Source organism: Canis aureus, chromosome 1 (assembly GCF_053574225.1).
Source record: "Canis aureus isolate CA01 chromosome 1, VMU_Caureus_v.1.0, whole genome shotgun sequence".
Lineage (NCBI taxonomy): Eukaryota > Metazoa > Chordata > Mammalia > Carnivora > Canidae > Canis > Canis aureus.
Window position 1 is genome coordinate 82,426,067 of NC_135611.1, and position 27,974 is coordinate 82,454,040.

General features: G+C 41.3%; 1 protein-coding gene, 1 long non-coding RNA gene and 1 other non-coding gene across 8 annotated transcripts in view; 2 read left to right on the forward strand and 1 right to left on the reverse strand.

Moving 5' to 3' along the window:
- The window catches only part of PRUNE2 (prune homolog 2 with BCH domain), a 257,322-nt gene that overhangs the window by 102,365 nt on the left and 126,983 nt on the right, over positions 1-27,974 (forward strand). The window lies entirely within an intron of this gene.
- Positions 851-27,183, reverse strand: LOC144318912 (uncharacterized). Of its 2 annotated transcripts, XR_013384871.1 has the most exons (5): positions 20,541-20,654; positions 16,837-16,901; positions 9,063-9,169; positions 4,999-5,120; positions 851-1,459 (listed from the first exon to the last, which is right to left on the reverse strand). It is a non-coding gene; the product is annotated as an uncharacterized LOC144318912 (long non-coding RNA). The 2 variants fall into 2 exon arrangements; XR_013384875.1 differs by lacking the exons at positions 16,837-16,901; positions 20,541-20,654 and adding an exon at positions 27,099-27,183 and having other exon boundaries at positions 853-1,459.
- On the forward strand, positions 26,026-26,129 carry LOC144289055 (U6 spliceosomal RNA). The gene has a single exon (XR_013357121.1). It is a non-coding gene; the product is annotated as a U6 spliceosomal RNA (small nuclear RNA).

Consider the following 27,974-nt stretch of genomic DNA (forward strand, 5'->3'; position numbering starts at 1 on the left):
CCCTCTTTGGGAAAGTGAGCACAGGCCAGTGTGGTTCCTGGGTGTTTGGACCTCTCTGAGGTGTTCCATCATGCTCCCTCAGGGAAGGGAGCCTTCATTCTCCCCAGAGCTTTCTTGGGGGCCTGGCCACATCTAGTGGAGTCCCAACATTGAAGCTTTATTCCTTCCCTTTCTTATTCTTTACCCCTCTCTCAGTTATAGCTTCTGAGTGTAGTCTGGAGACAGGTGATCTGGTTCATTGTCTTGTCCTCCAAACATGTCACTTACTCCTTGTGTCCTTTTCCTGTCATTCAGTTGCATCATGTTGGCCATGACAGGTGGGTGTTCCATGATCTACTTCTGTGAGACCAAAACCAAAAGGTTAAGTGAAATACTAGGAATGAAAAACATGTGGAAGGAGAGGAGGGTCAGGGTGGATGGGGTAAATGGGTGATGGGCACTAAGGAGGGCACTTGATGGAATGAGCAGTGGGTATTATACTATATGTTGGCAAATCAAATTTAAATAAAATATATTTTTAAAAACCCACATACTGTTTCCTGTATTAAAATTCTATTATGGGGGCGCTTGGGTGGTTTAGTTGGTTAAGCCACCAGTTTTTGATTTTGGCTTAGGTCATGATCTCAGGGTCATGAGATCAAGCCCCGAATCAGGCTCTATGCTCTGTGGGAAGTCAGCCTGAGATTCTCTCTCTCCCTCTCCCCCTGCTTCCTCCTCCCTTTCCCTAAATAAATAAAATATTTTAAAAAAATTAAAAAATAAATTCTATTATATACTCTTTCTCCTACTTCTTGTGTATGTACTAGAGGATAAAGATCATCTGGGGCAGACCTTGCCTTCATTTGGCTCAAGCTATAATGGCGTAGATGAAAATGTATTTGGAGACCAGCAAGGAGAGATGGGTTTCCTTCTCTATCAGGTCAGGCAAACTGGCCAACTTGGGCTAATACATTTTAGAATCCACAAAATGAAGGGATGACACAATGACTGTCGAGGACAATCTGACTCCAAAGATCCATTATAAATATCTATTAATTGAAGGAGAGAATGAGGAAAGGGGTAGATGTAAAGAGAGAAAAAATTTCAACCCAGCACTTGCTTCTGGCCAGCACCATGACGGAGCTTGCACATGTGACCCTGTTGAATCCTCACAAGGACGTTGGGCTGTAGATCGGTTTTTCTCATTCCCATTTTGCAGCTAAAGATACAGAAGCTTGTGAAGGTTGGCTGACTTCTTATGCTGAGGTTAACATCCAAGCCACGATCTAAACAAAGCTTGTGGAAAGCAGAAAACTGAAAGAGAGAGGAGACATATGTCCAGCATTGTAATTCTGTGGTTTTGCTCTCCAGACTTTCTGGACACAACCTGTCCACAGAAGCAGGGAACAGTCTCCTTGTGGATGTGAAACGGCCACAGCACTTTTGTCGTCTCTACTGAGTTGTTCATTTAGAAAGACAACTAAAGCAAAAATAAAAATTAAAAAGTAAATGAACAAATAATGGGTATTTTGCATCAGAAACAAGAATATCTTGATCTAAGATAAATTTGTGGTTCTCTAAATATTTTTACCAATGCATTTTGACAATCTCCTTCACACCTCTGCCCTATATTATACTTTGCAATAATAATACTAATAATAGAAAAGTGAAAAAATCATTTTTTAAACTTGAGCTCCAAATGACAATGAAATGTGCTGTTCTTGACTTCAAAAAGTTTGGTCATTAACCGTCTTTCATTGTACTTGGAAGCCTCATTGGATTTCTAACTGTGTTGTTTCCTGAAAGCTTGCTGGATATGATGACACTCCAAATACACTGAACAGAATTAATTCAAGAATAAAAAAAATCATTTCTCCTCGTGTGTCTCAATCTGATATTTGCCATATGGGAAGCTCAGCATTATTCGCGCAGCGGGCTAATTTATGGCAAACACACATCCACATTCAGTGAAGATGGGAAAACACAGCCTCTCTCTCCTTTATTTTTATAAGATCGACTGTGGACTTTTTTCTTTGCTTTGCCTGCACTGATTCAAATTTAACTAAATGCAGACTCTCTGGCAATAGGGGTGGGAAGTGGGCTGCTGCTGATGGGTACAAAAAGAATATCAACAACATTCAAATCGCATCTAAAGAGATGGAGAGAATCCCGGAGTTTTATCATGGCCTGCTTTTTAGATGTGAGAATCCAGACATCAGAGTTGACTAATGAGATGTTCTGATGTTTTACTGTGTTGGAAGATTCCCCATTGCCAACTAGGGGTCATTACAGCTAGAAACTCTGTAGTGTTTTAGAGTTGAATAATCACTAATTAATCTTTCAATTAATCCATTTTCTCTTAACTAAGAAATAATCCCATGTATGTTGGCTTTGCTTTTTGACCATCGTTCATGGTTGCCACATAAATAATAACCCTTGTAAACGTGGGGTTGCACATATATCTGTGGGCTTCATTACCTCATCCTTAGAACTACAAAGTTGAGTTCCTCCCAGCGAGGCCTTTGCCCAGCTTCTCCATACCTGGTGTGGCAGTAGACACCACAGAGATGTGAGTGGACAGGGAAGAGCAGAGGCCCAGACAACAGAATGTTATTCAATGGTAAAGCAGGAAAGCCTCCTCACTGGCCAGGACTAAGGTCTCACAGCCATGAGCATGTGAGAAAACCTTGTGGAGATGCTTGGTGGTGTCCAACCAAAGAGCTTTCTATTTTACTCTCAGGTAGACTCCAAGTGGAGGGCCTTCTGAGGGAAGCTGCATATTCTATTACTCTTTTTTTGTTGTGAATGTTGCCGCTGATTCACTAAGGCCCATTTGGAAAGGGATACCTCCGCATGGGAGCCTGCTAGAATAAAAACTTCAATTTGGAGAGAGTGTGATTCCCTGATACTGTGGGAAGCCCACTGGATGAGAAGCCTGATGTCTCAGAGTTGAGTCTTGGCTTCACTACTCACTAGTACTGTGAACTTCAGCAAGTCCAAACTTCTTTGAGTCACATTTGTTCTTCTATAACATGGGAATTATAGTGATTGCTATGGCTACGTCAAAGAGTTGTGAGGTCTGATGGGACGATGGTTGTGAAGGCTTTTGTAAAAGGCAAAACACCACCATCTTTAGTTAGTTAATTCAGTCTCCTATAACAGAATACCATAGACTGGCTGGCTTAGCAACAACAGAAATTTATTTCTCATAGTTTTAATGGGTAGGAAGTCCAAGTTCAAAGTGCTGGCAGATTTGGTGTCTGGTGGAGGCCTGCTTTTATTTTTTCCTTTTTTTTTTTTTTTAATTTAAAGTAATCTCTACTCCCAATGTGGGGCTCAAACTCATCACCCCAAGATCAAGAATTACATGCTATACTGACTGAGCCAGCCAGTCACCCCAAGGGTCTGCTTTTTAGTTCTTGTTATGTCTCCACATGGCAGAAGTAGCAAGGGAGAGGAGCTCCCAGGGCACAGGGCCATTCATGGGGCTCCACCCTCATGACCTAATCACTTCCCAAAGGCCCCAGCTCCTCACACCATCACGGTGGGGATTAGGTTTCAGCACATAAGCTGGGATGGGATGGAGGTGGACACACAGACATTCAGTCTATAGCAACCACCAAAGTGAAAGGGATGATTTGTTTTTTTTGTTTTTTGTTTTTTTTGAAAGGGATGATTTGAAGGTAAAGTTTCCTGATGCTTATATTACCATAAGGTGGAAATGTACTTGGAAGGGGATTCTCTTAAAGCTGTGCATTCAAAATATTTTCACAGAAGTATAAAAATATCAGTTGTCCATCTGAAAATATGGGGATGTAGCCTAAAGACAATTATGAAAAAGCCTCAGGCTTCCAGTAGACGCCTTCCTTAGGGATAGATTGACTCTTGGGATTTCATACTTGCTCTTCCCAGTGAGGCACAGTCAGGACACCTGTCATATCTCCAACATGAAGCTTATATACACATATTTTTTTTTCCTTTTTGGAGAGTTAAAATGGCAAAACAGAGCCTTTGATTTGGGTCTTGGTTCACTAAGATGAATGAAACCTGTTTGAGCGACAGCTGTGTGCCAGGAATTTACTAGTTCCTGTGCATCTGCAAATCTGATCTTTGCTCTCTTCTTCCTATCAGGTTTGTGATCCCTGTAATCTCCCATTGCCCCACTCAGGTCGTTATCATCATCAAATTGGAATAGTCATAATGACTAAGATGTCATGAGTGCTTAAATTGTGTCTAGCATTGCTCTAAGTACTTGCTGTGCATTGGTTGAAGGCACTACACTGTCATCAACATCCCCATGTTACATACTCATGTCAAAGACTGAGTTTTACCCAAAGGCTGTAACTAGTAAGAAGAGGAGCTTTGCCACCGAGGAAGTGAAGCCCTATAATCAAGTATGTGAGCACTTTGCCTCAGGAAGCTTTACAAAAGGGAAATGAGTGGTTTGTGAGTTCAGGTCCAACATAATAATTTTTAACCAGGTTTACAAGATATTATTAATATTTTAAAAAGAATGTCTTTGCCTATGCTAACTCTACCCCTGGTTAGAGATACGTCTCTTTACTGGAGTGGATCTGGTTAGTGAGTTAACATCAGTTACTTCATGCCATTTTGACTCTTGTGTCTTCAGTGGAACTTAGGAAATGCATGCCTTTAGGAGATAAAAATCTTTCAGAGAAAGGGGTGCTGTAGTTTGGAGGATATCCCAATCTATCACACAAATATTATCAAATCGGGTAAGGGCACAAAGAACTTCAGCTGCTGGTGATGGCTTCAGAAGCCAGTGACTCTGGAGAAGAGTATTGAAAGATGAAGAAGAAGAAGAGCCAAGTGGAAAAAGGGGCAGCAGACATCCTAGATGGAAAATGTTGTGAGGCCATGTGTGAAAGAGAAAGCATGGTGACTACAGATGACAAGAAGCCAGTGTTGCTGAGGACAGGAAGAGTAGAAGGTTGTAGTCCGAGGTGAGTAGATCAGGAGAATGGGCTGTGAAGGGTCTTGGGCACCACATGACTAGACCTGGCTTTCTCCTGAGCTGGGGAAGCCTGGAGTGCTGAGGGGGAGTCTGTGGGGACGGTGTGCTAGATGGTGCCATCAGGGGGCCACTCTGCAGCTGCAGAAGCTCTGGACCAAAGCAAAGCCTGTGGTTAAAGAGAAAAAGGGATGAGAGTGTGAGCTGTGTGGAATTTTCTGCCTCAAAAAAGAAATGAACAGGGACGTCTGGGTGGTACAATTGGTTAAGCTTCTGACTCTTGGTTTTGGCTCTGGTAGTGATCCCAGGGTAGTTGGATCAAGCCCTGCCTCCGGCTCTGTGCTTAGTCTGATTGAGATTCTCTCTCCCTCTCCATTTGCCCCTCTCATTCATGCTGTGTCTCTCTCTGTAAAATAAGTTATTAAATCTTTAAGAACAGAAATTAGCAAGAAGAAAAAGTGAAATATATACTGAAAAGATAGTAAACATGGCAAGTGACCAAATTTTTTAAAGTCATCAATAAGATTAATTGTATACCACATTGAATAAATTGGTACTAAAGACAATAAGATAATAGTAGATAAGTAATAAAACAACACAATCTAATAATAACAAGAATAAAAAAACACTTTGGTGACGTGACATTAAGAGTAGGTGGAACAAAGAAAGTGATATAGTATGTCAAAACAATGTAACAATGAGTAATTTGGAAGTAGAATTTTGGAGAAAGAAGTTTTCATTGAGTTTAAAAAATTGATAGGACAAATAAAAAGTGTGAATTCCTAACTGGAATTCTCAGATGTAGCACATTCAGTGACTCCTTGGTAGAGAAAGGAGATACAGAGTATCCCGGAGGACAGGGAGCATCTATGGTCTTGCCCAGAGGACTCTGAAGGCTCAGGAGCAAAACCTCCATCCAGGGGAGTAATCAGTCATCCTTCCGTGGCTTTGGTGACTGTCTCCCCTCAGGCCTTGCACCCATGTACCGCAAGGAGCCCCTGCGTTTCTAATTTGCATGACTCCATTGAGGATCATGCTGTAAAGTGCAGTCAGTAATAAAGGCAGAGGAGCAAGTCTAGGAGGAAAAAGAAAGAGAAGATAATGACTTTGATTTGGAATGTTTTGAATTTTAAATACCTAAGATTAATCGAAGGTGATAGAGCCACAATAGGCAGTGTCCATTGAAGATAGTAAATACAAGTGTGGGCACACACGTTAATAGTGGGGATGGAAACAGACTTGAAGGTCAGTGTTGTTCTTGTGGAGAAGGTCAAAGCAACAGAGAGAAGAGAGGATTGAAAGTCCTGTATTGGGCATAAACATAAAGACAGGGAAGCAAAGGCTAGAAGCTAATGTGTGTCAAGAAAGAAGTCTAAGATGGCCAGAAGCTAGTGCCAGGATTAGGAAAATTAATCTCATGACTCTGGGCTCATCAGTGTAATTCTGATGGATGGAGATTCCTGAAATGAGCCCTGCTGTTGACTGTGCCTCATGGAGACAGAGACAGTGATTTCTCAAAGTTCTTTGTATCCTTATTTCTTTTGACCAAGCTGAACTTAAATCTAATATTTCTTTGAATTTCTGCTGTTGGCATCAGTTCAGGTTCTTTTTTTCCTTCCCTATAAACATCAGTTTAAAGATAACCTCATTCATCAGACCATCAATGAACAAAGAGGGATGGAACTTGAGAGAAATCGGTCGGAGCACCTGAGCAGCCTGGATACTCTCCAAACCTGGTAAATGATTCCTAAAAGATGAGAGAATTCAAATTCTGGCTTCCACTGAGAATTGAATATTTCCCCAACTGCCTGGTGCACAACCCCAGCTGAGACCTAATGCAAGTATTTTGCTTAAGAGAGAACTCGCAAATGCGAGGTGCTTCTAACAATATGTGTCAAGCAGTGTGTAGCCGATGGTAGGAGTTAGATTTATGCATATTGTGGTTGTCCATTTCCAGCTGCTTTTGTGAAGTCAAACTTTTTTTATGTTAACAGATCACATTATTATCACATTTAGTGGAGAATAATGAGATATGATGGTGATACATCATTGGCAGCTCGTAGTGCCATTTGAAAACATGCTTGTTTTTAAATCTGCAATAATAGGTCAAAGAGAGAGAGAGGCACACTCTGGCATGCACACAGCCACAAGCACAGCTCTTAGCGGCGAGTCCTGAGTAGCTCTTTGTAAATGCTTTATTGCCAGAGTGTACCTCAAAAGTGGCTCACAAGAGTGCCCTGTTTCTCCCAATTAATGAAGGGGATAAAGACATCTCAGAGTTGAGATAAGTGACCAGTGGGATTTGCTCAAATTCTGAGGAACACTGTTAGAATGGAATGGATGGAGGTTACCTTAAGGGATTGGTGCTGCATTGATTCTGTAAAAAGTGTGTTTGATGTTGTGAAAACAAGTGTTCAAGTCACTCAGTGGCTATGGGAATCACAGCAGAATGCTGTAGTTGCCATGCTGAATTGTCAAAGTATTTTCTACAACCAGCCGTCTATTCTGTTTCTCTCTGTTTTTCCTTTATCTTTCTTTCCCCTTCTCTGGCTTACCCTTGGAGAAGTATGGATGGAAAGAGAAATGAAGTGCATTATATAGGATAATAGAAGGTGTGTTTTCTGTCTTTACCCCACACCCCAAGCCTTGAAAGCATTTCTCCTGTGGCTCTTGCAGCCCATAAATTTATCTAAACCTTTGGTAATCAAGTTGTATTTCAGTGTGTGCTATTTTGTGTCATAGAGAATCCCATAGTGTCCCTATTTGGCATGAGGTAAGATATTCTATTTATTAAAAACTTTATACCATTCAAGATTTAGGAGATGAAGAAGAGCCTCTTGGGCAGAGGGTATAATGTATGATTGACATGTCTGGGGAATTAGGAATTAGAGAGATTCTGCGTTAGCTCGTTGAGAGGGTGCTGATGGTGATGACAAATAAGACAAAAGGCTGCAGAGAGGTGAGGTCCTAGAGAGCCTTAGTGCAAGGCTAAGCATTTCAACTTTACACTGGAAGGAAACAGAGGAGAGGGATAAAGGACTCAGTCATCTTCAGACTGTAAAATGTCAATGGTGTCCCTCAGGAGTTTTCTGGTTCCAACAGTGATTATTTAAAACTAAAACCATTTGCATATGGATGTGGAAGAGAGAATACGTAATTAAATTCCCATAACTGCATGTAACATTGAGTTTTTCCAGGTTAAAAAAAATCGATTGGGTGGATATTAAGTGGAATGACATTTTCAAGTATTGAAAATGGGCATAAAAGTAAAAAATGAATTTCAGTGTGTATGAAGACACTTAGGATGATAGCGATTAGATCATTTTCTCCTTAAACATCATGCCATGTGCTATCAAATATAGCCCTGGGAAGGTCCTGAGACTCGTTTTAGAGGTTTATTGATGCCTTGGGCCAGTACTTCAGGAAAAAGTAAGTCAAGCATTGGGCAATAGGATGAATATATTTGGACTTTTTTCTAAGATTCCATTTATTTATTAGAGAGAGAGCATGCACATGAGCAGGGTAGAGGAGCATGGGGAGAGGGAGAAGCAGACTCCCCCACTGAGCAGAGAGACCTGGATGTGGGACTGAATCCCAGGACCCTGAGATAATGACCTGAGCCCAAGGCTTAACCCATTGGAGCACCCAGGTGCCCCCATATTCAGTTCTTGAATCAAATGGAAAATGTTATTCTATCAATGTAGAAAGGCCACAGTGGGGAGGTAGGAGCTAAATATTCAAAATGAATATGGCTACATACAGGGAGAATGCTGGCCTCAGAGCAGCGTGAGAGACCAAATGTTACGATGTCTTTGTTTCACAGGTTAGAAAGTGGAGGCTAGAGCAAATGAAAGGCTTGGTCACAGATACAGAGTTCAGGTGGCAGGGCCAGGATCCTGACCTTGTAACCATGGTTCTCATACCTCCCCTGCTTGCCCACCTCATGGTCAACACAGGGTTCAATTTGATTTGTTATATATGTCCTGTGAAACCATCAAGATTTTCTTGCCTATTTCTCTTTCTCCTTGGTAATGCTGGCTTAGTGACTACATTTCAAACCCTGAATCATTGTCAAATAAACACCCACCACAGGATCAATTTTCCTGCTTACCTTATACGGAATACATCAATTTATGTTCTAATGTCCTTCCCCATGAGCAGACGGTAGGCATCGGACACAGCTTGTTGATGACCCAAGATGGCAGTAGCGTACCTCTCCTTGAGATGGGAAAGTAAAAGACAAATACAGGCCAGGATAAGGAATCCAGACTCCATGAGGATAAATCCAAGGGGGCCAGACAGATCATGGGATCCCAGAGAATGGGCAGTGAATTCTGGGAGGTTAGGAGGCATAGAAATGAGCAAAGGAAGTCAAGGCCATTAAGAATTTCTGAGGAGAGGGACCCCTGGGTGGCACAGCGGTTTAGCGTCTGCCTTTGGCCCAGGGCGCGATCCTGGAGACCGGGGATCGAATCCCATGTTGGACTCCCTGTGCATGGAGCCTGCTTCTCTCTATGCCTGTGTCTCTGCCTCTCTCTCTCTATGTGACTATCATAAATAAAAAATTAAAAAAAAAATTCTATAAGAATTTCTGAGGAGGAAGCAGGGACTCAGTGTCACTTTATAAAGTAGTTATCTTTTGTGTTTGCATATGGGGTACTTAAAGGGGCTAAAAAGTGTGCAAAAACACATCATTCAGATGTTATATTTTCATCTTGCTGTTTCCAGTGACACCAGTCATCTCAGATACACCAGACGTGTGGCCTCAGTTGATAGTCACTGGCCCTTCTTATTTCACTCCTGGAAACATGTGCCAGCATTTGAGGTGACAAATGACAGATGTCAGCATACCCTGAACTTAAGTCAGGAACTTCCCGTGATGTTGCAGGCTTCTGGGTCTCACAAATCGTTGCTCTATTTCTTCTCTGAGTGCATAGAATGATAGTACTTATGTCACTGGACTGCAGGCAGCAACAAATGAGGTAAGCTTTGTAAAGCTATTCCTGAAGTGCCTGCCACATACCAGGCCCTCAACACATCATTTTGTTGACCTCCCTGAACAGACCTCACAGGTCACAGGACTGCTGGTTAAGGAATGCGTAACCAGGTATAGCTGATGTTCAGTAAGTGCCTACTTTGTTTCTGGCTCTGTGCCTTTCTGTTGAATCAGTAAAATACCTACGTGCACTGCTTTCGGCATTTTAAAATATACCAATGAAATATAAGATAGGTAATTTGTGGGACCAAGAGGGGTCTTAGCTGAGGTCACACAGCTGTGTAATAGCAGGGTTACAGTTAAAAGCCAAGACTTCTAGTTTCGGATCTGGTCCTCATTCTACCATGTAACTCCTCTCAGCCATCAAGATGTCCAGTAGGCTTTGGTGCATTGACTACTCAGAAAAATAGTGGATGCAATGTGTAGCTGATGGTAGGAGTTTATAGGAATGGATATTTAATCTAGAGACACATTGCAATTGCTGGGTCGTAGGGCAGGTATATTTTTAACTGTTTGAGGAACCTCCACACAGTTTTCCAGAGTGGCTGCACCAGTTCACATTCCCACCAACAGTGTAAGAGGGTTCCCTTTTCTGTTGGGGATTTACCCCAAAGATACAAATGCAATGAAACGCCGGGACACCTGCACCCCGATGTTTCTAGCAGCAATGGCCACTATAGCCAAACTGTGGAAGGAGCCTCGGTGTCCAACGAAAGATGAATGGATAAAGAAGATGTGGTTTATGTATACAATGGAATATTACTCAGCTATTAGAAATGACAAATACCCACCATTTGCTTCAACGTGGATGGAACTGGAGGGTATTATGCTGAGTGAAGTAAGTCAGTCGGAGAAGGACAAACATTATATGTTCTCATTCATTTGGGGAATATAAATAATAGTGAAAGGGAAAATAAGGGAAGGGAGAAGAAATGTGTGGGAAATATCAGAAAGGGAGACAGAACGTAAAGACTGCTAACTCTGGGAAACGAACTAGGGGTGGTAGAAGGGGAGGAGGGCGGGGGGTGGGAGTGAATGGGTGACGGGCACTGGGTGTTATTCTGTATGTTAGTAAATTGAACACCAATAAAAAAAAAAATAAAAAAAAAAAAGAGACACATTGCTGCTAGGACTCAGAGTAGATTAGCTCTTTGCATATTGGTCTCAGTGCTTATTGATACACTAAATATGTGTTATAATTAATTAGGATGAAAATCAGAAGAACCCAAGAAAATATCTCCAAACCAAGTTATACTGCTTGTAACACCAATGTTTTATTTTTACATAACATACGTCTAGAGAACTTAGCACATGAACAGGTACTTTTAGATGCGTCTTAGAACAATTAACTCATTTAATCCTGGTAACAACTCTGGGAAGAAGTACTATTGCTATTTCCATTTTTCAAATAAAGAAGATGAAGAACAGAGAGAATAAGAACTTTCCTCAAACCATATAAATATGAAGAAGCAGAATCTGGCCCCAGAATTCATACTTTTTTTTTTTAAGATTTCATTTATTTGTTTGACAGAGAGAGAGAAACACACAAGCAGGCAGAGTGGCAGGCAGAGGGAGAGGGAGAAGTAGGCTCCCTGCCTAGCAGGCTTCAATCCCAGAACCCCAGGATCATGACCTGAGCTGAAGGCAGATGTTTAACTAACTGAGCCCCCAGGTACCCAAGAATTCATGCTCTTAAGTACTTTACTGCTTCTCTAAAATGATAAAAAACACCAAATGTTTCCCCCAATAAAGGACATAGTTTCACTCATTCTATCCCTTTCTAGAAGTTCTTCTCCTCTGAGGAACTGGAAATCTTTTCTGATTATCTTGCCTACCTATACCCTGACCCCAGAATCTCCATTTTCTTTGCTGTTTACCTCAGTTACAGGGAATTATAGAGTCCAGCAAGGTAAAAGATGGAACATTGAGATATTTTAACTGGCACCTTCATCTGTACTGTATGCTAAGTAGTAGGGATAGAGGGAAAGCAAATACACACAGTTCTTATCCTGTGGAGCATTCAGTCTAGTGGGCGAGCTAGACATTAAGGAATCACACAAATAAATGTGTATTGCAAACTAATGTAAATGCTATGGAGAAAAATATAAGGTGCTGCTCTCAGAAAATGCAATAATAACATAACCTAAATAACATAACCTAATTTACATTAGATGGGGAGGTTGTGCAAAGCTTCCTTGGAAATGTAATTTTTAAGCTTATAAATCAAGAGTACACTATAGTAGAAGACTAGGGTTAGGTGTGTAAGCAAAAGGAATAGCAGTAGAAGGCTCTGGAGTAGGAAATAGATTGACACCTTCAGGAAAGTAGCAGAACACCCATTAGGATCGAATGGATCACAGTGAGTGTGGGGAGGAGAGTGACGTGGGATGGCTGGAGAGGTGGCCAGGGTCAGATCACACAGCACCTCTCAGGCTAGAGAAAACAGTTTGGATTTTATTCGAATTACAGTACAAGCCATTGGACGACTATAAAGGAGGGGACATTGCAAAGAATCAATGGGAAGAAAGTAAGAGCTCCTAGGCCAGGGGAGAAGTGACAGGGGGCAGCGGAGCAGTAGGAAACAAATTGAAGACATACTTCTGAGTTATGATGAATAGGGTTTGTTGATGGACTGGCCATGGTGACGAGTGAGAAAAGATATGTCGTGGGTGAGTCTCAGGTATGCAGTATAAAGATTTGGTGGAGGTAAAGACCATTTACTGAGATACAAACATGGAGGTCAGGGTGGCAAGCACACCCCAGCTTTGCAGTGTAGTCTGAGTGGCTGACAGATCCCTTCATAGATGACTCCTGATGCCCCTGTAAGCTGACTCCACTGTAGCTCTCTCTGTGCTAACTCTGTGCCAACAACTGCTCAGGCCTAAAAAAGAAAAAAAACCCAGCTTTTTTTTTAGCTTCACCTCATGCCTTGGTTTTAAATAAATCTTAGACACAGATGGCCCCAAGAAATGGTCTGGCAACTTTTCTTCCAGTTTAGGAGTTTTGTTTTTTGATAGACTTCACTCCTTTCTACAAATTTGTATGATTCCAAATTCATGGTGGTGGGGCCTATTTTATGATTTATTTACTGGCTAATAATCAGGAAAAGATAGAAAATATAATTGGATCATGTAGTTATCACTAACTAGGTTTTTAAAGCTTTCTATTTTTTTCTTTTCTTTCTTTCTTTCTTTCTTTCTTTCTTTCTTTCTTTCTTTCTTTCTTTCTTTCTTTCTTTCCTTCTTTCTTCTTTCTTCCTTTCTTTTCTTGGATACTACATAGGCCTGAAAGTTTAATTGTGCCACTTTTGGCATGTCTTTTTATGCATTTATTGAATTAGAGGCTAACAAAGATAATTCGTTGAGAAAATACCATTACTTTTCCTAACAATGAAATCAAGGCTCCTTGTCCAAAAATGAAGTTGAGTAGTTACCAGAATCTACCTATTCTTATGGATTAGTTTTTGTCATTTCCTGTAATAGACCTGCGTTTTATCAGTGGCCCTCATATGATTTCTTTGTGAAAAATATTTCTCTGTAGAGAAGAAAGTTTATCATTTGGAATGTTAAATGCAATTATATTGACATATGGTGATAATGGGATAAAGCATACGGGTTAAAGGTTGCGGGAACCATGGCTTGGCAATTAGCGATGTAAATGAAACATTCATTATCCATCATGCTGAGAAGTTGATGAACTGTACAGTAAATCTGAGCCCACAGTCAGGACTGAGATAAGTCATTTCAGACAATACAGTGGAGTATTTATGAGCACTAGGGACAATGTTGCAGATTCCTGTCATGGAGATTTCTTTACCTTATAGTTTATCATGAATAAAGACCTTACAGAGTCCAGACCACAACTCTTTCCTTCCATAAGAATATACATGAGATCCTAAAACTTCCCGTTAAAGTGAAGCATTTTTGAGAGCTGTGATAACTAAAGATGAACAACTGGAAATTTCCCCAAAAGTCCATTCCATACAAAGATGTTTGATAGACGATTTGTCTTGAAGAAAGGCTTTGCTATCTTGCAAAATAGAACCTGGATTTTGGAAGAAAACTATACATTTAAAGATCTCCGTCTTTCCCCCAAAGAATCTTAATCCTGCAGGTTGGATTATGCAGAAGTAACTGCTGTTTTTCAGTCCTTTACCAAGCGACAAAAATAACATTATGATGATATCTGAAAAATATTTTTCTAGGCTTTTCACTCTGCCATTTATTCTCTTGTGCATATTCTAAAGTGTTTCCTGTGAACATGAGAATTGTCCCTCCAGAAAATGTGAGTCTACATTGATTTTATATTTTATTGACATCTGTTCTTCTCAGGTTTTTAAAAAGTGTAATCATATAAAATAGTGTCTTCAAAAGTGAGAATGAACCACTGAAGAAATATTAAAACTTTATTTATGGTAACTGGTGACACAGCTGGAAAGCTCAAGAAGTCAACAGGAAAGGAACTTTAGAGCCGTGATACTCAGCCTTAGCCCAGAACCAGAAATTCCTTTGTTAACAGCTCAATTTGTTGAGGCTCCAGTAAGGACAAATCAGGTCATGTCCAAGCAGTGAAACCTAATAATCAAAATAACATCTGATGTTCCTTAAATTTGACTTCATGCCATCTCTCAATTCTCCGCCACATATGTTAAGCCAGACATTGTTCTAAGCACATAGAATAAATAATTTATTCTTTTAATAACCCAGAAAAGTAGGTCTATTTTTTTTTTTTAATTTTTGGAGGGGGAGAATGGGCAGAAACAGAGGGAGAGGGGGAGAGAGAATCTTAAGCCTGTTCCATGCCCAACTTGGAGCCTGACATAAGACTCAATCTCATGACCCTGAGATCATGACCTAAACCAAAATCAAGAGTCAGACGCTTAGCTGACTGGGCCACCCAGGCTCTGCAAAGTAGTTCATACTATTACTCCACTTTATGGATGAGGAACCTGAGGCTCAGAGGTGAAAACCATCATCTAATCATCCAGGTTCACCCAGGTGGTAGACATTTGGGTTAAGCCTCAGAACCCAGCCCTGTGCAATCCAGAAGTCCTCATCAAACCACTTTGCTATATTGAGCTTGCTCCAAGTTGATCTCCCCCACCTCTCACCGTCTCATTGTTCCAGTTGTGCTCCAATTTGGAGACTTCTTTTTCTACATCAGTAGACATTCAATGCCTTCCAGACTGTCTCCTATCAAACCAGAGACAATTGGTCTTTTTAGACTTTAAGAGACAATGATCCTTAACAAGAGTTAATTTGTTGAATTTGTTTTCCTGTGTCTTTCTGTGGGGTAAAAGGCTGCGTTTCTGCCCTAAGGGAATGCTAACTATCTCTAAAAGAGGTTGGATCAGCTCGGTCCTCTGTTTAAAAGCACTGTAGACCAATGGCCTACAGCACTGGTCCTCAGCCTTGACTCACCTAAGAAACTTGAACATTTTTTATTCCCACGCCTATCTCCAGAGAGACCCTTTGCCACTTGCCTAAAGGTCCCTGAAATCTTTCCCTGATCCTTTGTCCCTGGCAGTCCCAGATGTCTGGGGTCATTGCATTTCCTTGTTTGTCCTCTGCCTGCTTCCTGCTTCTCTTCTCCTCACACTCTCATGGCTCAGCAGTTTGCAATCCCAGGGGCCATGGGGCAGAGAAGAAAGAGAAGAGCCCTGCAGAAAGCTGGCTGGATGGCAGTGCAGCCCCAGATGGGGAACCCAGGCCTAAGAGGAATAGTCTACAAGTGCCGAGAATCTCAGCTGAGTGGAAGAAAGATCCAGGCTCCTTTTCGGTGAATGCTGACAATAAGAAAGGGAATTCAAGGGAAAGTTTGATGATTCTTAATCATACAAAAAACTTTATAGAGACAGGAAGTTACTCCAGGAAACAGAACTGAAGCCAACAGTGTAGAAAGTCCCAGAATCACTCCATTTTTGGAAGTCCTTTTATACTACTAGAACTATCTAACAATTACAATGAATTAATTATTCTGGTTCCCTTATAAGAAAGTGAGGTGTCTAATTATTGGGGACATTCAAAGAAAGGATAGATTACTATCACAGATATGATGTGTGATATATTCCAGTGTTAGCTTGAGAGATAATCCAGGTGCCATTAAAGTCTTTCCATCTTTAGAATGCTGTTAATCATTGATTAACAAGAGTAAGAAAAAAAAAAGAGTGAACCATATGGAAATTATAGATATTTGTAAGCAGTAGCAGAAAAATAAAAATTTGATTCTCTTGTTAAAATCAGTATCACTTTCTGGAACTCCTTAACATTTCTTTTAAACTCCTATATGCTAATGTTATAATTTTATATGCCAATAACTATAAGTTGTATTTGATTACAAAAGGGAATTGTATTCAGTCATAATCATTTGTTGATTACTGGGGGAGTCTTCAGTCCATCACTTTGAAGAAGTCAGAGAAAACAATGACTTGAATAACAGAGATCCTAGTAGTTTTGGCCATTAATCAGGACTAAGCTTCTGAAAGTCACGAAAGGAGTTGTTTATGAATCCATTCTGGTTATTTACGTCATTGTACTCCTCATAAAACAGCCCTATATATTCTACCGAATCAATGTTTCATTTCTGTTTACTGTGTTATTAATTTTTTTCTCATGAGTTGATTGCCCTGGGACACTGGAGGCTGTTTTTCATAGTTGTGAAGAAACAGTGTTTAAAAGTGAAGTTCTTGTCTCTTTGAAAACCTGGTACCCGGAAAGCTGATTTGAATTTTTCAAGAGGAAGTAAGAGCAGGTAGGGCTAGGAATGCGCCTTAGGAAGGGAGGTAATCGGATTGGTAGAAAGATGACAGTCACAGCAGATGTGGTAGGACCTGGTGCTGGGCGGAGCCAGGAGTGAGAGCTTATTTCAGAAATGGACTTGTGTCACTGACCTGAAGACCAGGCGAGCAGTCCCTCTGCATTTTCCAGAAGATAAAAGAATCCTAGGAGGATTCGCCTGCAATGGGATGATACAAAACCAGGTTTACACCTAAGGAAGCTTCAGGAGTTCAAGGAAGAATGTAGAGATAATGTCATCCTTGCAAACCCGAAATATGGGGAGAGGAAGAAAATGCTTTTTAAAATGGCAAAGTAGAAGATGGCCTGGGGATAATGATGCTCCTCTTTGTCACTGCGAAGAGGTGCATTCTAGCTGCATGCTTTCATCTATAGCTCGCATGTCCTGAGACCTCTCTTCTTAGTCCTCTGGTCTTTCACATGGTGCTTAGTGAACAAGGCCATCTTTCCCCCATGTAAACATGATTTTCTGTCTGATCCTACTCATCTTTATTTGGCAAGTGACAGAAAGAGTATTTCTTCCTCTTTGGACTGAAGTATTGTTTTATAATTCACTGAGTGATCACAGAGTACCAAAAACTTGACATAAATTCTTTCTGTTTCTTATAACCTCTCTGTAGAGGAGAAATTAACATGCTCATTTTACAGATGAAGACATTGAGGCTCAAGGACAAAAAATGTCACTCACAGCTGATGACAAACTTGAACTGGTGTTCTGTCTCTAAAATCTGCAATCTCTTCATTCCCCACAAGCACTAGATCCCATCTGGCCCCTCCATTTTGATTAATTAATTTATTTTTAATTTTTAGTTTTAAAAATATTGTATTAATTTGAGAGAGAGAGAGAGCATGGGGGAGGAGAGGGTCAGATGGAGAGCAAGAAGCAGACTCCCAGCTGAGCAGGGAGCCTAATGAGGGGCTTGATCCCAGGACCCTGGGATCATGACCTGAGCCAAAGGCAGACATTTAAATGACTGAGCCACCCAGGTGCCCTTGGTACCTCCATTTTTTTTTTTTTTTAATAAATCAGGAGAACCTAGTTCTCCCCATTTCTTTTTTTTTTTTTTTAAGATTTTATTTATTTATTCATGACAGACACAGAGAGGCAGAGACATAGGCAGAGGGAGAAGCAGGCTCCCTGTAGGGAGCCTGATGTGGGACTTGATCCAGGACCCTGGGATCACGACCTGAGCCGAAGGCAGATGCTCAACCACTGAGCCACCCAGGCAACTTCCTGGGCCCTCCATTTTTAACCTAAAATTTTTTTTCTTAATTTCTCTCTGATTTAGAGAAGTAAGCCTATTCCTTTCTCTCTTTTCTGCCCGAGTTTTTTTTCAAGTAGATAACCTAGTTATTATTTGAGACAATCTAATTAAGTTTAGAATATTTGTCCCTTCCTAGCCCTGCAGACTTAAAATAGATCTGCTGTCTTCTAACCAGTCATTTTGTCTGGTTTACATTCACCCCTTCTCTTCATAATTCCCGTTTCTGTACTTGCTTTCTCCCATCAGTTGCTTCCCACTTTCTTTCCCTAGGGTTATTTTTTAACAAAATTAATTAACACACAGGGTCTCCTAAGTAAGTTTCCCTGTTAAATTCCCTTTACCCACCAGTTGTAACATGATAGCAGGGAACAAGAGGTTCTGAGTTATTATTGCACATGTTTATATAAGGTATATTCGTTTGTGTGTGGTGTGACCCACTGGGTGAATGTGGGACAATTAGGAAGCCAGACGACATGGATAAAGAATAGATTGTTCAACATAGATCAGTTTTGCTTCCAGTTTTTCATTCTGGTAACCTCCCAGGGTTCAGAAAGATTTCTCTTTCTTCAGTGGGTACAGTTTGTGGGTACGGTGAGCTGTCTATTTCATTCTTTCTCAATTGGTACCTATATTAATTCAGAATTTTTTGAGCTGGGTGAATTTTTACAGTGACAACAGAAGACCACTGTGTGAAAGTCAAATTAGCCTGGGGGCACCTGGCTGGCTCAGTCCGTAGAGCACATGACTCTCGATCTCAGGGTTGTGAGTTTGAGCCCTACATGGGCTCAAAGTACAGAATACAGAGATTACTTAAAATACATTAATTAATTAAAATAAAATAAAACACACCTTTAAAAAGAAAGGAAAATTGATGAGAAATAAGTATGTGCTTAAAATAATAGAAAGTAGGTGAAGGTGATAGGATATCAGGTAATACATTCTGATTTAAGAAATTGTATTGCTGACTTGATTTGATTTTTGTTTCTTAACATAAATTGTTCCTTTTCCCAGAAGGGAAAGTTTTGGAGCAAAGATGAACTTTTCCAGTTAGTGGAAAAGAGCAAAATGTGACTTGCCCCCACTTCCCACCTTTGGTGAGAGCCACCTAGATTTTGGAATCCTTGCGTGGCTACCTGTCAATAACTTACATCATCAAAAGTGGCATTTAGCCTTCCCCAGGGGAGAAGACGTTTGCACAGTCGCAGGGGCTGTCTTTGGTTTGCCTTTAAGAATTTGCTAGAACTTGGAAACAGTTAGTTCCCAGGGTCTCAAGGCTACATCTGAACTAACTAGAGGTTGAGTAAGCTCTACCCCTATCTCGCTATGCTTTCAGATTTGTTCAGATTGTTTAATTTTTTTAAAGCAAAATCAGTATTTTTGACAAGATGATCGTGAGCATTGAACTGAAGAATCTATTCCTCAGAGGGTACCTTCATACCAGGAGCTAAGCAGCCATGGCAACTCTAACTTCTGTCTGTAATGAGCACCGATGTCCACACAGGAAAGAGCATTCACTTTTGGCACCAGAATCGAGTGAAAACAACAAATGACAGACAAGAATGTCTTGTTCTTCAGCAGCGGGGGAGCAGGGGGAAGGCCTTTCCCAGTGGACCGCCTGGTCTAAAGCCAGGAGTGAGGATCATGGATTCACGGGTTAAAAGGCAATGCATGTTGCACCAAGTGCTCTGTTCTCTGACTCCTTGTGTGGCTGATTTGCTGCAATGTTGCTTTGTTTTTGGAGTCAGGATACTGGAAGCATCTTAATGAGCCCACTGAGTTGCATGCTGTTTGTATTGTCCTTATCACAAAGTGAGTGTTTGCACTGCTGTTTAATCAAGTAAGCTGGAGCGGCTTTTCCTTCCTCGCTCAGCATAGTCTGCAAAGCACACCTGAGTGGTCTGTGGCCTTTGCGGGCAGTGCAAGGAGTCTGGTGGCTTCTCCCCTCCGGAAATGATTGGAAATAAAAACAGAATGTATTAGCAGATTCTTGGGTCTCTTCCAGCCAGGATGACATTTAGGTTTGGTTTTCCTGTTTTCTGGCTCTCACTGAATTTTCTGAAAGTCAATTTGCTGAATGGACATTTAACAGGCTTTAAAAATAATGCGATTTGCCACAAACTGTTTTGATGTATATATTTTACAGCCATTCAGGACTCTGCTTAGTATTGCCTAACCCAGGCAGCCCAGGCAGCCCGGGTGGCTCAGTGGTTTAGCGCCACCTTTGGCCCAAGTTATGAGATCTGGGATCAGGTCCCGCGTCGGGCGCCCTGCGTGGAGCCTGCTTTCCCTCTGCCTGTGTCTCTGCCTCTCTCTCTCTCATTCTCACTGTGTCTCTCATGAATAAATAAAATCTTAAAAAAAAAAAAGTATTACCTAACCCCATCCTTGACCGCTCTGTTTAAAATAACCACTCCCATGCTGCCACCCTGCTAATAACCCCTCACCCCGATCCCACCTTCATTTTCTTCATCACACTTGCCCCCGTGTGACCTTACTATGGTCTGTGTCTGTCTTCTGGCCAGCATGAGCTTTACCTTGAGTAGGGGCTTTGTCCACTTCTGTAGCTCTCACTCCTAGAAGAGTGCTCAAATATAGTAGGACTTCAAACCGTCTTTACTGAATGCTGAGATAAATAATTCATATTAAACAGCTTTGGAAGATTTGACTTGTGAAAGCAAGCATGTATTATTTTTGTATTTAAAATGGTTGCCAAAGTGAAATGTTTTTGGTAGTAGGAATTATGCAAAATAAAGATTTACAAGTTCTTTTTTTAAAGCATAAAATCCATGCAGAGTGTTACACCACACAAATGTCCAGTGGTCTATGATTAAATCGTAGGGAGATCCAAACATAGATGATAAGATTTAGAGGAAGTGGTCAGAGTAGGGCAAGTTGAGTTACACATTTTATTTTTCTGAAGTGAGTCTTTTCTTTTTTTTTTTTTAAGATTTCATTTATTTATTCATGAGAGATACACACACACATACACACAGAGAAAGAGAGAGAGAAAGAGAGAGAGAGAGAGAGGCAGAGACACAGGCAGAGGGAGAAGCAGGCTCCCTGTAGGGAGCCCGATGTGGGATTCAGTCCCGGGACCCCAGGATCACGCCCCAGGCCAAAGGCAGGCACTAAACCACAGAGCCACTCAGGTGTCCCTGAAGTGAGTGTTTTCTAAGATGACTTTAACTTCAATTTCCTTTGCAAGCCCAAGGAAGGTAGAAGGCCTGAGAAGAAATGAGAAGTGTGGGCTGGAGGTAGAGATTTAGGAGTCATTCACACCAAGATGCTAGTTCAACTCTAGAGTATGAACACCAATCCCAGGAAGAGAACCATGCCTGTGTGATCCTGCTCTGCAGGCAGCAATGTTGGGTTGACCGGCATGGCATGGCTGGTAGAGCTGGATGGGGGCAAGACCTCCTCTGACCTGTACTGTGATGCGTGTAGCTGGACAGTAGTCCTTAAATCACACAAGAACTAATGCAAGGTCCAATTTATCATTACCTCCAGCTGTTTTTGCTCTTTCAGGAGCCTAAGTGAGGAACCGAGAGCTCTGGGAAGTCAGGGAAGAAGGGAGTAGTGAAGGCCCTGACAAGGAGTGGAACAGTGGTCTGAGTGAATACAGGAGCCCAAATTCACTTCCCTTGGCTGGGTTTTTGTATCACTGCTAGAGTTGTGCTGGGTAGGCTGTATTCACTTGAAGACTCATGAAGGACTGTGTAAGTCACACAGAGAAAGCTGATGAATCTTTAAAGTTCTGCATAATAGGAGAAGAGAAGGAAGAGAGGTCCGTAGAAGCAGCAGGGAGTAGGAGACAAAATCAGTCTCCACTCTAGGCAATCATATGTCAAGGATACCCAAATGTTCATCTGCCCCTGAGCTCAAAACCTGTATCTCTACTTTGCCTACTTGACATCTCCATTGAAATGTCCAGTAGGCATCTCATATTTAACAATCCTAAACAGAACTTTTGACTTTTTCCCTAGCTCTGTGCTGCACCATTCTTTTTGCCGTAGATAAATTCCTTCAATGGCATTTAGTAAGTGTCTTCTATATGCAGGTTCTATTCTAGATACTGGCAGCAGAATGGTGAATGAAACAAAAATCTCTGTTATCAACTTATATTTCACTTAAGAATAGAATATCTCATGGAAGCCAAGCCATGGCTTGTCCAACACCAAAAGGCCTGGGCCCAGCCACCACCTCTCACCCTGGCCAATGCAGTAACCTGACTGGTGTCCCTGCTCCTACCAGTCTGCCGCCCCATCTCTACATAATGACTGGAGTCATTTGTATAAAACTCAAATATAAGCATAGATTTTAAATTGACCTGCAACTTTAAATCTATAGTAGCTTCCAGTCGCTCTCTGAATAAAATCCAAGCTCATATCTGTGACCCACAAAGCTCTGCATCCTGTAGACCTTCCTGCCGCTGACATCTGCCATTTGCTGTCTTGGCTGCCACCACTCCAGCCATTCCTCTGTTTCTATAATCCGCAGGGTTAATTGGTTCTTTTGCACTTCCTGGTTCTTTTTTCTGGAATAATCTGACCTCACAATTTGAAGGACCTAGCCATTTCTCATCATTCAAGAATGGCACTCATATGTCATCTTATCACCTGCCAGACTTCCCCATTTAAACCTCCCTTTTGCCTCATCCTGATATTTCCCATCACACTATGCTACATATTACTGGGTGTTTTGCCATTATTAGAAATTATCTTTTTGATTGATTTACTTGCTCTCTGTCTCTGTGCACTAAAATGTAACTCCATGAAAGCAGTGGCATAATCTTTCTTGTTGGTTATCATATGATCAGTGCCTGACACAGAGAAATTGTTCATAAATATTTGCCCAGTCGACCAGTGAATAAATGATATTAATGAGTGAGGAACTGACCCTACACTTGCCTAACATGTAATCTTATAAACTTTATGAAATTGATATCCACAGGTCCTTCTGGTGAAGCCTAGTCCAAACAAGAACTCCCTTCCTTGGTATATCTCTCGAACTATGTAACGTACTCCAAGTACACAGCCTGTTGCAACTCACTGATGTGTCCTTTCTTCTCCTGTTCCTTGACTCATGGACACCACTCACTATGTAACCACAGAAGAAATCTTCCTCTTTCCCATGCTATCTGCTTCCCTGGCCCTGTCCTATCTTCCCATTCAGTGCTCTCTTCATCCATTCTAGGACCCCCAGCATATCCCATGCAACACACACTTCACCCCAACTGCTCTTCTCCAGTAGCTACCAATGAGGTTTTCAATCATTCACTCCTTAGAGAAAGTAAAGGAGGTGGAGAAGCTGAAGAGATCACACTTCAATATTGGGGATGGGAAATATGAAACTTCACCTGTTTATCGTTTTTGCCCCATGACAGTCCATTGGAGGAACTGGGCAAATCAACTGTGGATTTCTGGTTCCTGTGCTAAGTGTTATGATTGGGTTTTCTCTGGGAGAGAGTAGAGAGGAGCCACGTTTAATTTGGAATTTGGGTGAGCACTTCCAGAAGAATGGCTAACATTTATGTCATAGCTCACTTAGCTTCCTGAGCTTCCTACATAATTTACCAACACCTACATGGCTTACAGTACAACAGGCACTGTACTAAGTCCTCCTCAGGTAACTTGTTTAAACCTCACTCAGCTTGCACACCTGGGTGGCTCAGTGGTTAAGAATCTGCCTTTGGCTCAGATCTGATCCTGGAGTCCCAGGACGGAGCCCCACATGGGGCTTCCTGCTCAGTGGAGAGGGGGAGTCTGTTTCTCCCTCTCCCTCTGCACCTCTCCCTGTTTGTGCTCTCTCTCTCTCTCTCTCTCTCTCAAATAAATAAATAAATAAAATACATTTTTTTAAAAACTTCGCATAGCTCTATGAGGCCTGTATTCATATTATTATCCTGTTTGATAAAGAAACTGAAATTAAGTAACTTGCTCAAGAACTCATAACCAATGAGTGACTTAACTGGGCTTCAAACCCAGGTGGCCTGGGTGCTTATCCTTATACCATAATAGTACCCTGGCAGAAGAAGAATTCAATCTTCAAATCCCTTGAGATAAGCAAGCCCTCAAGTAGGCTTGAGTAGTAGTTATTCAGGTGGAGAAGGAAGAGGCTCGTGGTGGACCAGATAGAGGTGACTAGGTATGTCACATAGGCTATTTTATCAATTAAAAAAAAATTGCAAATCAGAAAGTGAATGCCCAGTGTTTGCTGCTCTGTTAATATTGTAACAGAAAGTGCTTTATGTGGTTTGCCTGGAACAAGATTGCCAAACTGCTGGGAGGCCAGTGTATCCATGTGGGCTTCCCACATGTCAGCAGTGGAGCTCATGGTGCTCAATCTGATACTGTATTGTCTTTAAGCTGCTGTATACCTACACCTACACCTACATACAAGAGTCAGGGTTAAAGGAGGCAAAGTCACTCCATATAGCCTGTATTTTGAACACATAAAAAAAAAAATGAGGAAACTTGGAGTTTTGGCATGGGCGGGCCAGGGGATGGGAGTAAAATGACCACAAGCATCACACAAACTCTTTCTAAATTTGTTAAGAGATGGAACTAACATTCGTGGAATCTGCAGATTGATGTAGAACACCTAGGTACTAAACATGGATTTTAAAGATGGGCCTCCTCCAGAAAGCTCAAGCCAAGCAGACATCTAGATTATTTCCAGTTATAGGCACTCTCTCCTCACATTTCTCCACCTGCCACTCCCAGTTTTGTTATTAATAGGTTATCTGGCGATGACTTTGGATGACTTCTTTCTGTATTAACACACATTTAAAAAAATTATTTGAGAGAGAAAGGACAGAAGCATGAGCAGAGAAAGCAGAGGGGGAGGGAGGGCAGAAAAGAGTCTTTTGCAGACTCCATGTTGAGGGCAAGCCCAATGCATACTGAGGCTCAATCTCAGGACCCTGAGGTCATGACCCTGAGATCATGACCTGAGCTGAAACCAGGAGTTAGATGCTCAACCGACTGAGCCACCCAGGTGCCCCTTAGTACACATTATGATGAGATAATGAGAGTATTGCCATTAAAGATGTGGAAACACATTAAATCCTTATAGAACTCAAATGCAGCATTTTTCAATGGATGAAGAGAATTTAGGGCAATAAATCACTTTTCCCAACAACACTAATATGGTGATTTCCAGAGTGCCTTAAAGATCTTTGTTCTAATAGTTTCTTTTTGTTTAAAGTTAACAACCTTAAAAATGATTTTGGAATTTGTTCCAGATCTTTCAGGGGTTGTTAATGTATGATTAGGAAAGATTTTAAAGCAATTAAAATTATATGACAATAATTTGAAGTCTCCTTGTAAATATGATAGGGCTCAATTGTTTGACCACAGGGGATACATAATATAATACAGCTTCAAAGTAACATTATTTAAATAATAGTTTATGAATCATTTTTAAATTGCCCCTATAACTGATATAATAGCTTTTCATATAAAGTTATAAATGATGTATTTCAAAAGCTAGATAAGGTAGATGGACAAATATATTGCTGTGTTTGGAGCTTATGTTTGTTTTTTTTAACCTTTATTCTCAAGTCAAAATTGTTGGAAGAAATATTTTTAAAGTGTTTGGTGAGAAGGGCATATTTTTGTCAATGTTTTCTAGATTTTTATCTTCCAATGGAAATTCAGAGCCACCTAGTGACCAAAACCAAAATGTCTAAGATAAAAAACGACAGCAACAACAACAAAAAACTCTTCCAGCAAAAGAGAAAAATCAATCATTTGACTCTGTTCTTCAATGCCTGAGGATAAAATTACACCCAGCTCAGGTCTACAAAATGAGAGTTCCCACAAATTTGATAGGATGAGTCTTTAGTTCATTTGGGGGTTAAAGACTCCAAACGTAGATTTGAGATGGTATGGATGGTGAATTTTTGCAGTTTTAATAAAAATACCACTTTAATATATGAGATTTGTGTGACCTGTACAACTATAAGCTACTGCTCCCTGCAGACTCATATCTTCTTCCCTGATAATACCTTCTACTCTCGTGCTCCCTTCAGCAGCACATATACTAAAATTGGAACGATACAGAGATTAGCATGGCCTCTGCACAAAGATGACATGCAAATTCATGAAGCGTTCCATATTTTTGAAAAAAAAAAAGAAAATACTTTCTACTCTGAAGCAGTCTATGTATTTTATCTCCTGAGCAAAGGGGCGGGGGGTGGGGGGGGGTCCTATAGAAGATAGGGCTGATGGCAGAAGGAATGAGTAAGGAGTAAGGTCTGAGCAAGTCAACACTGCCCCACTGAGGCTTCTGATTCATATTCAATTTTGAGCATAAGGATTCAGGCAATTCAATTTGGTTTGATTAAATTCAACAAACCTCTACTGAGTCTTAACATGTAAAAGTTTCTTGCTAGGCAAGGATGTGGTTAACCCACACTGTGTTTGGGAAGCCAGAATGTTCAGTTTGGTTGAAGCAGAGTAAGTCTGGAAGAACATAATGGGAGTTGAGGGTGGGGGAGGTGGGGCACCATCATGATGTGGAATAAAGTCAAGGTAAGATTTATGAAGATTAAGCTGGATGCAGCTTGCCCAGTATAGAGATGGCAGGAAGAGCAGTTAGGTTATTTTGATAGTTTTGGGCAGAATGCATAAGCATACAAACTAGAATTTTTAGTCAAAAGGACACCAATGGTCACACAAAAGAAGAATGATCTTGGTACTGATATGGTAGAAGATATTATAGAGGTTAACTCTGAAATCTCTGCCCTGGATGATGAGGAAAGAAAAATTATACCATTAATAGAAATAAGGACCCCAGGGAAGTAGCTGGCGTGCCATGGGGAGAGTATGAGTTGGTCCTGGACATCCATTCATTAATTCATCCATTCAGAAAAATGTATGGAGGGCCTACTATGCACAGCTGCTAAGGCTGCAGTGATGTCAGCAGGCTCCCACCAGGGGGGAGAAAGCTAGCTCCACTTCTACACAAGGGACCTGATTAGATCCAAGGGGCCAGCTCTTAGCCAAGTACGTCATTTTAATTAATTTATTTAAAAGCCATAACAACTCTGAAAGGTAATTATTATTATGTTAGTTGTATCAAGGAGGTACCTCAAAGTCAAAGAGATGCAGTGATGACTTCACAGTCACACAAGAACTCTGTGACAGAGGCAGGCTTCCAAAGCACTGTTTCCATGATGTCTCCAGGGAGGGAGACCCAGACAAAGAGGTAAGGATCAGGGCCTCTGCAGCCAAGAGCTCTCCAGTTAGTTCAGCCGCTTCTAGCTAAAAGGAGCTTGTTCTTCCCATCTGGTCTGCTTCCCCAGCTCTGGGCCTTGCTCTGGAGCATGGCAGGCCTTACAGTTCTTGTCCCTGTTTGTTTGCCACCTTCGGATCTGCTCCTTCCTGAACTTTCTGAGGCCTTCCTGGCTTCACTGCTGGGACTGGACCCCTGGTCAAGGGTGAGTGTGGCATAGAGAAGGGTCAGAGCTTTGGCTTTGAGATCTCAGCCATTTGTTACCTGTGATTTTTTTTTTTTCTTTCTGGACAGATCCAGAAAAACCCTCAGGGATCAGCCTTCTCATCTGTAAAATGGGACAAATATAATGTGGGTGAAAGTGCTATTGGGAGGTTGTAAAGTTCTATGGAGCGTCAGGTGCCTGCATCCTTTCCAAATACCTGGACTCAGAAGAGCCATCATTTCTTCTCCTAGTGATTCCCACTCCATTCTTCTACAACTCTCTGTAGTACTGATCCAGGATCACCCCCAGCACCTGCCAGGCTGTAAACGCATGTAATTCCTCTGAAACCAAACCAGTACTGGCTGGACAGGACAGAGAGTTCAGTTCCGCTTCTTAGTTTCATCAAACCAGCATGTAGAGAAGTTCCATACAGTTTGCCCCCAAAGCTTTGGTACAGTTATACATATTAATGGTGTGAGAAGCATAAATTCTATCAACTTAAAGAGCTACATTTGGAAGTACAATT